The sequence below is a fragment of the Entelurus aequoreus genome, linkage group LG14, assembly GCF_033978785.1.
Source record: "Entelurus aequoreus isolate RoL-2023_Sb linkage group LG14, RoL_Eaeq_v1.1, whole genome shotgun sequence".
Lineage (NCBI taxonomy): Eukaryota > Metazoa > Chordata > Actinopteri > Syngnathiformes > Syngnathidae > Entelurus > Entelurus aequoreus.
This window is the reverse complement of record NC_084744.1, coordinates 6,656,607-6,672,762: the sequence shown is the minus strand read 5'-3', so window position 1 is coordinate 6,672,762 and position 16,156 is coordinate 6,656,607. Positions and strand designations below refer to the sequence as shown.

At 32.7% G+C, this 16,156-nt stretch overlaps 1 protein-coding gene across 1 annotated transcript in view; it reads left to right on the top strand.

Moving 5' to 3' along the window:
- The window catches only part of htr1fa (5-hydroxytryptamine (serotonin) receptor 1Fa), a 111,732-nt gene that overhangs the window by 76,512 nt on the left and 19,064 nt on the right, over positions 1–16,156 (top strand). Inside the window, exon 2 of the mRNA XM_062068846.1 lies at positions 8,037–8,149. The gene's annotated coding sequence lies outside the window, so the exon portion shown is untranslated. The remainder of the gene's footprint in view (positions 1–8,036; positions 8,150–16,156) is intronic.

Below are 16,156 nucleotides of genomic sequence, written 5' to 3'. Positions count from 1 at the left end.
TGACACCTTGTACATATTTTACATAATACCTTGTACATAATTTACATGGCACCTTGTACATATTTTACATAATACCTTGTACATAATTTACATGACACCTTGTACATAATTTACATGATACCTTGTACATAATTTACTTAATAACTTGTTCATAATTTACATAATACTTAATACACAATTTACATAATACTTAGAACATAATTTACATGACACCTTGTACATAATTTACATAATACCTTGTACATAATTTACATAATACGTTATACATAACCAATGTGTATAATACCTAATACATAATGTACATAATATCCTGTACATCATTTACATAATACTTTGTACATCATTTATATGACACCTTGTACATAATTTAAATGATACCTTTTACATAATTTACATAATACATTGTACATAACCAATGTGTATAATACCTAGTACATAATTTACATAATATATTGTACATCATTTACATAATACGTTGTACGTAATTTACATAATACATTGTACATAATTTGCATGATATTGTGTATATAATACCTTGCACATAATTTACATAATACCGTGTACATAATTTACATGACACCTTGTACATAATTTACATAATACCTTGTATGCAATTTACATAATACCTTGTACGTTATTTACATAATACCTGGTACGTAATTTACATAATACCTTGTACATAATTTACATGATATCGTGTACATAATACCTTGTACATAATTTACATGACACCTTGCACATAATTTACATGGCACCTTGTACATAATTTACATAATACCTTTTATGCAATTTACATAACACCTTGTATGTTATTTACATAATACCTGGTACGTAATTTACATAATACCTTGTACATAATTTACATGATATCGTGTACATAATACCTTGTACATAATTTACATGACACCTTGTACATATTTTACATAATACCTTGTACATAATTTACATGATATCATGTACATAATACCTTGTACATAATTTACATGAAACCTTGTACATAATTTACATGATATCATGTACATAATACCTTGTACATAATTTACATGAAACCTTGTACATAATTTACATGACACCTGGTACATAATTTACATAATACCTTGTATGCAATTTACTAATACCTTGTACATTATTTACATAATACCTGGTACGTAATTTACATAATACCTTGTACATAATTTACATGATATCGTGTACATAATACCTTGTACATAATTTACATGACACGTTGTACATAATTTACATGATATCGTGTACATAATACCTTGTACATAATTTACATGACACGTTGTACATAATTTACATGAAACCTTGTACATAATTTACATAATACCTTGTATGCAATTTACATAATACCTTGCACGTTATTTATATAATACCTGGTACGTAATTTACATAATACCTTGTACATAATTTACATGATATTGTGTACATAATACCTTGTACATAATTTACATGACACCTTGTACATATTTTACATAATACCTTGTACATAATTTACATGACACCTTGTACATAATTTACATGATACCTTGTACATAATTTACATAATAACTTGTACATAATTTACATAATACTTAAGACACAATTTACATAATACTTAGAACATAATTTACATGACACCTTGTACATAATTTACATAATACCTTGTACATAATTTACATAATACATTGTACATAACCAATGTGTATAATACCTAATACATAATATCATGTACATAATTTACATAATACTTAGTACATAATTTACATAATACTTAGTACATCATTTATATGACACCTTGTACATAATTTAAATGATACCTTTTACATAATTGACATAATACCTTGTACATAACCAATGTGTATAATACCTAGTACATAATTTACATAATATATTGTACATCATTTACATATTACTTAGTACATCATTTACATGACATCTTGTACATAAGTAACATAATACATTGTACATAATTTACATAATACCTTGTACATAATGTATATAATACTGTGGACATAATTTACATAATACTTACTACATAAATTACATGACACCTTGTACATAACCAACGTGTATAATACCTAGTAGATATATTACATAATAATTGTACACAATTTACATAATACCTTGTGCATAACCAATGTGTATAAGACCTAGTACACAATTTACATAATACTTAGTACATAATTTACATGATACCTTGTACACAATTTACATAATACATTGTACATAATTACATAATACCTTGTACATAATTTACATAATGCATTATACATAATTAACATAATACCTTGTACATAATTTACATAATGTATTGTACATAATTTACATAATAATTAGTACATAATGTACATAATACCTTGTACATAATACACATATATTACAGTGTTATTGGATGCTCAACATTGTCTTCAGAAGCTGGTCAACAGCAAATATTATGTGCAGGTATTATGAAAGTGTGAAAGCATGTAAACATGAATATTTCACAGTCAATGAAGCTGTGCTTGTGTCTTCCCACACACTCTAAGTGTTGTCTATTGTTCCCAGCATGAAATATATTTTGATGGCATGGTTTGTGCATAAGTCTGTGAAACAACAGGTGGTCAAACGTTATATTATGGAATACTTCCTATGGCAGGGACTCAGAACATCGCCCTCGTAATTTGCATTTTCTCAATTATTACATTCAAGCTCCCCCACAAACTGAAATACCATTGAGAAGATATTAGATATTAGATAACCAGCCCCAGCTGGGCAATCTACTCACCTGCCAGCTGGGCTTCGAAGCCGGCTATACCACACTCCCTTCCCGCAGGAGGTGGGAAGACCACGCCCCCCTCCACAGTTATTTACACAGAAATATGTTTATTTACATACCTTAATGGTAACACGGCAGTAAAACGGCGGATCAAACAAAACAGATGTCATGGTCATGGACCCACGAGCTGCGCAAACTAGCTCTCCAATGCTGCATTAGACTTTCATATAGTTCTGTGAACATTATTGTCTTTGTGCACATTTAGAATAAAGACTTAAAATGCTGCATGAAACATTTTTGTAGTTCTGTGAACATTATTGTCTTTGTGCACATTTAAAATAAAGACTTAAAGGCCTACTGAAAGCCACTACTACCGACCACGCAGTCTGATAGTTTATATATCAATGATGAAATCTTAACATTGCAACACATGCCAATACGGCCGGGTTAACTTATAAAGTGACATTTTAAATTTCCCGCCACACTTCCGGTTGAAAAACTCCTTTGGATATGATTTATGCGCGTGACGTCACAAAATGCACGGAAGTGGTTGGACCCCATCGGACCCGATACAAAAACCTCTTGTTTTCTTCGACAAAATTCCACAGTATTCTGGACATCTGTGTTGGTGAATCTTTTGCAATTTGTTTAATGAACAATGGAGGCTGCAAAGAAGAACGTTGTAGGTGGGATCGATCGGTGTCTTAGCGGCTAAGTACAATACTTACAGCAACACAACAAGGACTACTTACTACGCCTAGCCGATGCTTGCCGCCAAACCCACGGATGAAGTCCTTCGTCGCGCCGTTGATCGCTGGAACGCAGGTGAGCACGGGTGTTGATGGGAAGATGAGGGCTGGCTGGCGTAGGTGGAGCGCTAATGTTTTTATCATAGTTCTGTGAGGTCCGGTTGCTAAGTTGCTAAATTAGCCTTAGCGTCGTTAGCAACAGCATAGTTAAGCCTTACCAGGCTGAGAATGTTTAACCGTGTAGTTACATGTACATGGTTTAATAGTATTGTTGATCTTCTGTCTATCCTTCCAGTCAAGGATTTATCTATTTTGTTTCTATCTTCATTTGAGAACGATGCTATCACGTTAGCTCAGTAGCTAAGTGTGTCACTGATGTATTGTCATGGAGATAAAAGTCACTTTAAATGTCTATTTCGCGTGCTTGACTCTCATTTTCAAGAGGATATAGTATCCCAGGTGGTTTAAAATACAAATCCGTGATCCACAATAAAAAAAGGAGAGAGTACATAGTTCTGTGAGGTCCGGTTGCTAAGTTGCTAAATTAGCCTTAGCGTTGTTAGCAACAGCATAGTTAAGCCTTACCAGGCTGAGAATTTTTAACCGTGTAGTTACATGTACATGGTTTAATAGTATTGTTGATCTTCTGTCTATCCTTCCAGTCAGGGATTTATGTCTTTTGTTTCTATCTTCATTTGAGAACGATGCTATCACGTTAGCTCAGTAGCTAAGTGTGTCACCGATGTATTGTCTTGGAGATAAAAGTCACTTTAAATGTCCATTTTGCGTGCTCGACTCTCATTTTCAAGAGGATATAGTATCCCAGGTGGTTTAAAATACAAATCCGTGATCCACAATAGAAAAAGGAGAGAGTGTGGAATCCAATGAGCCAGCTTGTACCTAAGTTACGGTCAGAGCGAAAAAAGATACACCCTGCACTGCCTCTCAAGTCCTTCACTGTAACGTTCCTCATCCACGAATCTTTCATCCTCGCTCAAATTAATGGGGTAATCATCACTTTCTCGGTCCGAATCTCTCTCGCTCCATTGTAAACAACGGGGAATTGTGAGGAATACTAGCTCCTGTGACGTCACGCTACTTCCGCTACAGGCAAGGCTTTTTTTTTATCAGCGAGCAAAAGTTGCGAACTTTATCGTCGATTTTCTCTACTAAATCCTTTCAGCAAAAATATGGCAATATCGCGAAATGATCAAGTATGACACATAGAATGGATCTGCTATTCCCGTTTAAATTAAAAAAAATCATTTCAGTAGGCCTTTAAAACGCTGCATGAGACATTGATATAGTTCTGTGAACATTATTGTCTTTGTGCACATTTAAAATAAAGACTTAAAATGCTTCATTAGACATTGATATAGTTCTGTGAACATTATTGTCTTTATGCACATTTCAAATAAAGACTTAAAATGCTGCATGAAACATTTTTGTAGTTCTGTGAACATTAATGTCTTTGTGCACATTTAAAATAAAGACTTAAAATGCTGCATTAGACACTGATAAAGTTCTGTGAACATTATTGTCTTTGTGCACATTTAAAATAAAGACTTAAAACGCTGCATGAGACATTGTTGTAGTTCTGTGAACATTATTGTCTTCTGTGCACATTTAAAATAAAGACTTAAAATGTTGCATTAGACATTGTTATAGTTCTGTGAACATTATTGTCTTTGTGCATATTTAAAATAAAGACTTAAAATGCTGCATGAAACATTTTTGTAGTTCTGTGAACATTATTGTCTTTGTGCACATTTAAGATAAAGACTTAAAATGCTGCATGAGACACTGACATAGTTCTGTGAACATGATTGTCTTTGTGCAAGTTTAAAATGGACTGAAAATGCTGCATTAGACATTGATATAGTTCTGTGAACGTTATTGTCTTCTCTGCATATTTAAAATAAAGACTTAAAATGCTACATGAGACACTGACATACATAGTTCTGTGAACATTATTGTCTTCTCTGCATATTTAAAATAAAGACTTAAAATGTTACATGAGACACTGACATACATAGTTCTGTGAACATTGTTGTTTTTGTGCACATTTAAAATAAAGACTTAAAATGCGGCATTAGACACTGATATAGTTCTGTGAACATTATTGTCTTTGTGCACATTTCAAATAAAGACTTAACATGCTGCATTTGACACTAATATAGTTCTGTGAACATTATTGTCTTTGTGCACATTTAAAATAAAGACTTAAAATGTTACATTAAACATTTTTGTAGTTCTGTGAACATTATTGTCTTTGTGCACATTTAAAATAAAGACTTAAAATGCTGCATGAGACACTGATATAGTTCTGTGAACATTATTGTCTTTGTGCACATTTAAAATATAGACTTAAAACGCTGCATGAGACATTGTTGTAGTTCTGTGAACATTATTGTGTTTGTGCACATTTAAAATAAAGACTTAAAATGCTACATGAGACATTGTTGTAGTTCTGTGAACATTATTGTGTTTGTACACATTTAAGATAAAGACTTAAAATGCTGCATGAGACACTGATATAGTTCTGAAAACATTATTGTCTTTGTGCAAGTTTAAAGTGAAAAGTGTGTTATTTACTGCAATTCTGTCAGTCTTTGAAGTTTTATTGTTGGTTTGTTGAAATTGATAACAGACCATTTCGGTGTCTTTGGTGGTTGTTTTTTTTGTTTTTTTTAACTATTTGTATTAATCCGTAAATTAGCTGCACGCTTTATAGGCCGCAGGTTTCAAAGCGTAGGGAAAAAAAAGTCACGGCTTATAGTCCGGAATTTTACGGTACTAGCTCATATTTCCTTTGGTGCAATACAAATTTTATTATGGTCAACTTTTTCCTGTTAGACATTTCCCCCAGATCCAGAAGTAAAATGTTGGGCTGCCTCAGCGTCTATCACAAACACTGCAGCTCTCCTTCTTGGGTTTCCATAGCAACAGTTCCCACTCACGTCTTGTGGATGACTCGGTGTACGCCGATCAAGAGGCTGACAGTCGGACTGTAGCTGAGAATTTACCGTCTAAAGTCGTCACGTTGTGATTTATTTCTACATGTAAACACTTCCTTGTGGTCTACTTTACAAACCCTGTTTCCATATGAGTTGGGAAATTGTGTTAGATGTAAATATAAACGGAATACAATAATTTGCAAATCCTTTTCAACCCATATTCAATTGAATGCACTACAAAGACAACATATTTGATGTTCAAATTCATAAACTGTATTTATGTGGACTCGTCAGACCACAGAACACTTTTCCACTTTGCATCAGTCCATCTTAGATGAGCTCAGGCCCAGCGAAGCGTTTCTGGGTGTTGTTGATAAACGGCTTTGGCTTCGCATGGTAGAGTTTTAACTTGCACTTAGAGATGTAGCGACAAACTGTAGTTACTGACAGTGGTTTTCTGAAGTGTTCCTGAGCCCATGCGGTGATATCCTTTACACGCTGATGTCGCTTTTTGATGCAGTACCGCCTGAGGGATCCAAGGTCACAGACATTCAATGTTGGTTTTTGGCCTTGCCGCTTAAGTACAGTGATTTCTCCGGATTCTCTGAACCTTTTGATGATATTACGGAGCGTAGATAGTGAAATCCCTAAATTCCTTGCAGTAGCTGGTTGAGAAATGTTGTTCTTAAACAATTTACTCCGGCATTTGTTGACAAAGTGGTGACCCTCGCCCCGTCCTTGTTTGTGAATGACTGAGCATTTCATGGAAGCTGCTTTTATACCCAATCATGGCACCCACCTGTTCCCAATTAGCCTGTTCACCTGTGGGATGTTCCAAATAAGTGTTTGATGAGCATTCCTCAACTTTATCAGTCTTTTTTGCCACTTGTACCAGCTTTTTTGAAACATGTTGCAGGCATCAAATTCCTAATGAGCTAATATTTGCAAAAAATAACAAATTTTTCCAGTTGCTACATTAAGTATCTTGTCTTTGCAGTCTATTCAATTGAATATAAGTTGAAAAGGATTTGCAAATCATTGTATTCTCTTTTTATTTACCATTTACACAACTTGACAACTTCACTGCTTTTGGGTTTTGTTTATATATATATATATATATATATATATATATATATATATATATATATATATATATATATATATATATATATATATATATATATATATATATATATATATATATATATATATATATGTATATGTATATATGTATATGTGTAACTATATAGAAGTATTCTACTTATTTTACATCTAAGAGTATATTTTCTGTATAACTGTCATGTTTTAATACCTGAGTATAGAATGTAAGCTGTGAGCGACCTCTGCCTACAAAGTATTTTTGATATTCTATCACCACAAAAAGTGTGATGCATATATTTCACACCGACTGACGCAACGACCGATCCAGTCTTTCTGCAAGTTGCAACAGTGACTTGCTAAAAGAGGGTTCTGGTAAAAAACCACCTTTGAAAAGTCATCCAGGCGTCCCCATCCTTGATGATGTTGCCTACTTTTGCTTTGGCTTCCTTCTCACCTGTAGAACTATTTCTTCTCTCTCTCTGTCAACCCCAGCTGTTCCTGGGCGAGCGAGGTGAAGTGATGGCAGAGCCGGCAGGCAGAGCGCATGAGTGCACCACGTCCACTGCTGCGTAAAAACCACTGGAGAGCAAAGTGTGGAGACCAAGGTACAGAAATAAGACTTTTCAAGCATCAAGTGTTCCACATCTTTTACACTCTTTTTGTGTGTGTGTATATATATATATATATATATATATATATATATATATATATATATATATATATATATATATATATATATATATATATATATATATATATATATATATATATATATATATATATATATATATATACATATACATATATATATATATATATATATATATATATATATATATATATATATATATATATATATATATATATATATATATGTATATATACACATATATATGCATATATATATATATATATATATATATATATATATATATACACATATATATGCATGTGTATATATATATATATATATATATATATATATATATATATATATATATATATATATATATATATATACACATATATATGCATGTATATATATATATATATATATATATATATATATATATATATACATATATATATATATATATATATATATATATATATATATATATATATATATAATATATATATATATATATATATACATATATATATATATATATACATATATATATATATATATATATTTATATATATATATATATATATATATATATATATATATATATATATATATATATATATATACATACAAATAGATATGATAAATTATATAATAAATAATAATAATAATAATAATAATAATAATAATAATAAATGATAGATGTTAAAAAATGTGGAAATGGTGAATGTTTGAAAAATGGCCAATTCATTTTCAATGGGGAAAAATGTCCCGTAAAACCTGGAATCCTGGGAAATCTGGTTGAAAAGAATGTATAATTGTTGAAGTAGAGCACACAATTCCTGAACAGGCTGAATATTTTGAAGTTGGAACAGTTTGAATCGGATGAAAAATGTGGGAGTTGTGGAACTTTGAAGAATGTCCCATTTCATGGAAATTTGGGAATTTTGGGAAAAGCGGGAATTTTTGGGAAAATGCTAAGAAAAAATTGAAATGGTTGGTGTTGGAATTTTCAAATCGGTCGAGAAATGTTGAAGTAGTAACATTTTTAATTGAGAAATGGTATTATAGAATTCCTGAATTTCGGGAAAAGCGGGAATTTTTACAGTTCAAAAAACTATTTCGTTTTTTTGGTCCTGATTGAGAGGAATGATTTGACGGTAGAATCGTTGAAATGGGTTGAAAGATGTGAAAGGAGTAGTCGCCAGAAAAAAGGGTGAAAAAAGGGTTTGAAAAAACGGGATTTCTGGGAATTCCTGGAATTTTTTTGAACTTGGAAAAATTATAGTTTGAATTTCCAGGATAAGTTGAATATGTTGAAGGTGGAATGGTTTGAATAGGTTGAAAAATGTGGAAATGGTGAATGTTTGAAAAATAGCTAATTCATTTTGAATGGGAAAAATGTCCCGGAAAACCTGGAATTCTGGAAAAACTTGTTGAATAAAATGTATAATTATTGAAGTAGAGCACACAATTCCTGATCAGGCTGAATATTTTGAAGTTGGAACAGTTTGAATCGGATGAAAAATGTGGGAGTTGTGGAACTTTGAAGAATGTCCCATTTCATGGAAATTTGGGAATTTGGGGAAAAGCGGGAATTTTTGGGAAAAGGCTAAGAAAAAATTGAAATGGTTGGTGTTGGAATTTTTCAAATCGGTCGAGAAATGTTGAAGTAGTAACATTTTTAATTGAGAAATGGTATAATAGAATTCCTGGAATTTCGGGAAAAGCGGCAATTTTTACAGTTCAAAAAACGATTTCGTTTTTTTTTTCCTGATTGAGAGGAATGATTTGACGGTAGAATGGTTGAAATGGGTAGAAAAATGTGAAAGGAGTAGTCGCCAGAAAAAAGGGTGAAAAAAGAGTTTGAAAAAACGGGATTTCTGGGAATTCCTGGAATTTTTTTGAACTTGGAAAAATTATAGTTTGAATTTCCAGGATAAATTGAATATGTTGAAGGTGGAATGGTTTGAATAGGTTGAAAAATGTGGAAATGGTGAATGTTTGAAAAATAGCTAATTCATTTTGAATGGGAAAAATGTCCCGGAAAACCTGGAATTCTGGAAAAACTTGTTGAATAAAATGTATAATTATTGAAGTAGAGCACACAATTCCTGAACAGGCTGAATATTTTGAAGTTGGAACAGTTTGAATCGGATGAAAAATGTGGGAGTTGTGGAACTTTGAAGAATGTCCCATTTCATGGAAATTTGGGAATTTTGGGAAAAGCGGGAATTTTTGGGAAAATGCTAAGAAAAAATTGAAATGGTTGGTGTTGGAATTTTTCAAATTGGTCGAGAAATGTTGAAGCAGTAACATTTTTAATTGAGAAATGGTATTATAGAATTCCTGGAATTTCGGGAAAACCGGGAATTTTTACAGTTCAAAAAACTATTTTGTTTTTTTTGTCCTGATTGAGAGGAATGATTTGACGGTAGAATGGTTGAAATGGGTTGAAAAATGTGAAAGGAGTAGTCGCCAGAAAAAAGGGTGAAAAAAGGGTTTGAAAAAACGGGATTTCTGGGAATTCTTGGAATTTTTTGGAACTTGGAAAAATCATAGTTTGAATTTCCAGGATAAATTGAATATGTTGAAGGTGGAATGGTTTGAATAGGTTGAAAAATGTGGAAATGGTGAATGTTTGAAAAATAGCTAATTAATTTTGAATGGGAAAAATGTCCCGGAAATCCTGGAATTCTGGGAAAACTGGTTGAAAAAAATGTATAATTATTGAAGTAGAGCACACAATTCCTGAACAGGCTGAATATTTTGAAGTTGGAACAGTTTGAATCGGATGAAAAATGTGGGAGTTGTGGAACTTTGAAGAATGTCCCATTTCATGGAAATTTGGGAATTTTGGGAAAAGCGGGAATTTTTGGGAAAATGCTAAGAAAAAATTGAAATGGTTGGTGTTGGAATTTTTCAAATCGGTCGAGAAATGTTGAAGCAGTAACATTTTTAATTGAGAAATGGTATTATAGAATTCCTGGAATTTCGGGAAAAGCGGCAATTTTTACAGTTCAAAAAACTATTTTGTTTTTTTTGTCCTGATTGAGAGGAATGATTTGACGGTAGAATGGTTGAAATGGGTTGAAAAATGTGAAAGGAGTAGTCGCCAGAAAAAAGGGTGAAAAAAGGGTGAAAAAAGGGTTTGAAAAAACGGGATTTCTGGGAATTCTTGGAATTTTTTGGAACTTGGAAAAAGGATAGTTTAAATTTCCAGGATAAATGGAATATGTTGAAGGTGGAATGGTTTGAATAGGTAGAAAAATGTGGAAATGGTGAATGTTTGAAAAATAGCTAATTAATTTTGAATGGGAAAAATGTCCCGGAAATCCTGGAATTCTGGAAAAACTGGTTGAATAAAATGTATAATTATTGAAGTAGAGCACACAATTCCTGAACAGGCTGAATATTTTGAAGTTGGAACATTTTGAATCGGATGAAAAATGTGGGAGTTGTGGAACTTTGAAGAATGTCCCATTTCATGGAAATTTGGGAATTTTGGGAAAAGCGGGAATTTTTGGGAAAATGCTAAGAAAAAATTGAAATGGTAGGTGTTGGAATTTTTCAAATCGGTCGAGAAATGTTGAAGTAGTAACATTTTTAATTGAGAAATGGTATTATAGAATTCCTGGAATTTCGGGAAAAGCGGGAATTTTTACAGTTCAAAAAACTTTTGTTTTTTTGGTCCTGATTGAGAGGAATGATTTGACGGTAGAATGGTTGAAATGGGTTGGAAAATGTGAAAGGAGTAGTCGCCAGAAAAAAGGGTGAAAAAAGGGTTTGAAAAAACGGGACTTCTGGGAATTCCTGGAATTTTTTTGAACTTGTAAAAATTATAGTTTGAATTTCCAGGATAAATTGAATATGTTGAAGGTGGAATGGTTTGAATAGGTTGAAAAATGTGGAAATGGTGAATGTTTGAAAAATAGCTAATTCATTTTGAATGGGAAAAATGTCCCGGAAAACCTGGAATTCTGGAAAAACTGGTTGAATAAAATGTATAATTATTGAAGTAGAGCACACAATTCCTGAACAGGCTGAATATTTTGAAGTTGGAACAGTTTGAATCGGATGAAAAATGTGGGAGTTGTGGAACTTTGAAGAATGTCCCATTTCATGGAAATTTGGGAATTTGGGGAAAAGCGGGAATTTTTGGGAAAATGCTAAGAAAAAATTGAAATGGTTGGTGTTGGAATTTTTCAAGTCGGTCGAGAAATGTTGAAGTAGTAACATTTTTAATTGAGAAATGGTGTTATAGAATTCCTGGAATTTCGGGAAAAGTGGCAATTTTTACAGTTCAAAAAACGATTTCATTTTTTTTTTCCTGATTGAGAGGAATGATTTGACGGTAGAATGGTTGAAATGGGTAGAAAAATGTGAAAGGAGTAGTCGCCAGAAAAAAGGGTGAAAAAAGAGTTTGAAAAAACGGGATTTCTGGGAATTCCTGGAATTTTTTTGAACTTGGAAAAATTATACTTTGAATTTCCAGGATAAATTGAATATGTTGAAGGTGGAATGGTTTGAATAGGTTGAAAAATGTGGAAATGGCGAATGTTTGAAAAATAGTTAATTCATTTTGAATGGGAAAAATGTCCCGGAAAACCTGGAATTCTGGAAAAACTGGTTGAATAAAATGTATAATTATTGAAGTAGAGCACACAATTCCTGAACAGGCTGAATATTTTGAAGTTGGAACAGTTTGAATCGGATGAAAAATGTGGGAGTTGTGGAACTTTGAAGAATGTCCCATTTCATGGAAATTTGGGAATTTGGGGAAAAGCAGGAATTTTTGGGAAAATGCTAAGGAAAAAATTGAAATGGTTGGTGTTGGAATTTTTCAAATCGGTCGAGAAATGTTGAAGTAGTAACATTTTTAATTGAGAAATGGTATTATAGAATTCCTGGAATTTCGGGAAAAGCGGGAATTTTTACAGTTCAAAAAACTATTTCGTTTTTTTGGTCCTGGTTGAGAGGAATGATTTGACGGTAGAATGGTTGAAATGGGTTGAAAAATGTGAAAGGAGTAGTCGCCAGAAAAAAGGGTGAAAAAAGGGTTTGAAAAAACGGGACTTCTGGGAATTCCTGGAATTTTTTTGAACTTTGAAAAATTATAGTTTGAATTTCCAGGATAAATTGAATATGTTGAAGGTGGAATGGTTTGAATAGGTTGAAAAATGTGGAAATGGTGAATGTTTGAAAAATAGCTAATTCATTTTGAATGGGAAAAATGTCCCGGAAAACCTGGAATTCTGGAAAAACTGGTTGAATAAAATGTATAATTATTGAAGTGAAGTGAAGTGAATTACATTTATATAGCGCTTTTTCTCAAGTGACTCAAAGCGCTTTACATGGTGAAACCCAATATCTAAGTTACATTCAAACTAGTGGGGGTGGCACTGGGAGCAGGTGGGTAAAGTGTCTTGCCCAAGGACACAACGGCAGTGACTAGGATGGCGGAAGCGGGGATCGAACCTGCAACCCTCAAGTTGCTGGCACGGCCGCTCTACCAACCGAGCTATACCGCCCCAGTAGTAGAGCACACAATTCCTGAACAGGCTGAATATTTTGAAGTTGGAACAGTTTGAATCGGATGAAAAATGTGGGAGTTGTGGAACTTTGAAGAATGTCCCATTTCATGGAAATTTGGGAATTTTTGGAAAAGCGGGAATTTTTAGGAAAATGCTAAGGAAAAAATTGAAATGGTTGGTGTTGGAATTTTTCAAATCGGTCGAGAAATGTTGAAGTAGTAACATTTTTAATTGAGAAATGGTATTATAGAATTCCTGGAATTTCGGGAAAAGCGGCAATTTTTACAGTTCAAAAAACTATTTCGTTTTTTTTGTCCTGATTGAGAGGAATGATTTGACGGTAGAATGGTTGAAATGGGTAGAAAAATGTGAAAGGAGTAGTCGCCAGAAAAAAGGGTGAAAAAAGAGTTTGAAAAAAACGGGATTTCTGGGAATTCCTGGAATTTTTTTGAACTTGGAAAAATTATAGTTTGAATTTCCAGGATAAATTGAATATGTTGAAGGTGGAATGGTTTGAATAGGTTGAAAAATGTGGAAATGGTGAATGTTTGAAAAATAGCTAATTCATTTTGAATGGGAAAAATGTCCCGGAAAACCTGGAATTCTGGAAAAACTGGTTGAATAAAATGTATAATTATTGAAGTAGAGCACACAATTCCTGAACAGGCTGAATATTTTGAAGTTGGAACAGTTTGAATCGGATGAAAAATGTGGGAGTTGTGGAACTTTGAAGAATGTCCCATTTCATGGAAATTTGGGAATTTTGGGAAAAGCGGGAATTTTTGGGAAAATGCTAAGAAAAAATTGAAATGGTTGGTGTTGGAATTTTTCAAATCGGTCGAGAAATGTTGAAGCAGTAATATTTTTAATTGAGAAATGGTATTATAGAATTCCTGGAATTTCGGGAAAACCGGGAATTTTTACAGTTCAAAAAACTTTTTCTGTTTTTTTTGTCCTGATTGAGAGGAATGATTTGACGGTAGAATGGTTGAAATGGGTAGAAAAATGTGAAAGGAGTAGTCGCCAGAAAAAAGGGTGAAAAAAGGGTTTGAAAAAACGGGATTTCTGGGAATTCCTGGAATTTTTTTGAACTTGGAAAAATGATAGTTTGAATTTCCAGGATAAATTGAATATGTTGAAGGTGGAATGGTTTGAATAGGTTGAAAAATGTGGAAATGGTGAATGTTTGAAAAATAGCTAATTCATTTTGAATGGGAAAAATGTCCCGGAAAACCTGGAATTCTGGAAAAACTGGTTGAATAAAATGTATAATTATTGAAGTAGAGCACACAATTCCTGAACAGGCTGAATATTTTGAAGTTGGAACAGTTTGAATCGGATGAAAAATGTGGGAGTTATGGAACTTTGAAGAATGTCCCATTTCATGGAAATTTGGGAATTTTGGGAAAAGCGGGAATTTTTGGGAAAATGCTAAGAAAAAATTGAAATGGTTGGTGTTGGAATTTTTCAAATCGGTCGAGAAATGTTGAAGCAGTAATATTTTTAATTGAGAAATGGTATTATAGAATTCCTGGAATTTCGGGAAAACCGGGAATTTTTACAGTTCAAAAAACTTTTTCGGTTTTTTTTGTCCTGATTGAGAGGAATGATTTGACGGTAGAATGGTTGAAATGGGTAGAAAAATGTGAAAGGAGTAGTCGCCAGAAAAAAGGGTGAAAAAAGGGTTTGAAAAAACGGGATTTCTGGGAATTCCTGGAATTTTTTTGAACTTGGAAAAATGATAGTTTGAATTTCCAGGATAAATTGAATATGTTGAAGGTGGAATGGTTTGAATAGGTTGAAAAATGTGGAAATGGTGAATGTTTGAAAAATAGCTCATTCATTTTGAATGGGAAAAATGTCCCGGAAAACCTGGAATTCTGGAAAAACTGGTTGAATAAAATGTATAATTATTGAAGTAGAGCACACAATTCCTGAACAGGCTGAATATTTTGAAGTTGGAACCGTTTGAATCGGATGAAAAATGTGGGAGTTGTGGAACTTTGAAGAATGTCCCATTTCATGGAAATTTGGGAATTTTGGGAAAAGCGGGAATTTTTGGGAAAATGCTAAGAAAAAATTGAAATGGTTGGTGTTGGAATTTTTCAAATCGGTCGAGAAATGTTGAAGCAGTAATATTTTTAATTGAGAAATGGTATTATAGAATTCCTGGAATTTCAGGAAAACCGGGAATTTTTACAGTTCAAAAAACGTTTTCGGTTTTTTTTGTCCTGATTGAGAGGAATGATTTGACGGTAGAATGGTTGAAATGGGTAGAAAAATGTGAAAGGAGTAGTCGCCAGAAAAAAGGGTGAAAAAAGGGTTTGAAAAAACGGGATTTCTGGGAATTCCTGGAATTTTTTTGAACTTGGAAAAATTATACTTTGAATTTCCAGGATAAATTGAATATGTTGAAGGTGGAATGGTTTGAATAGGTTGAAAAATGT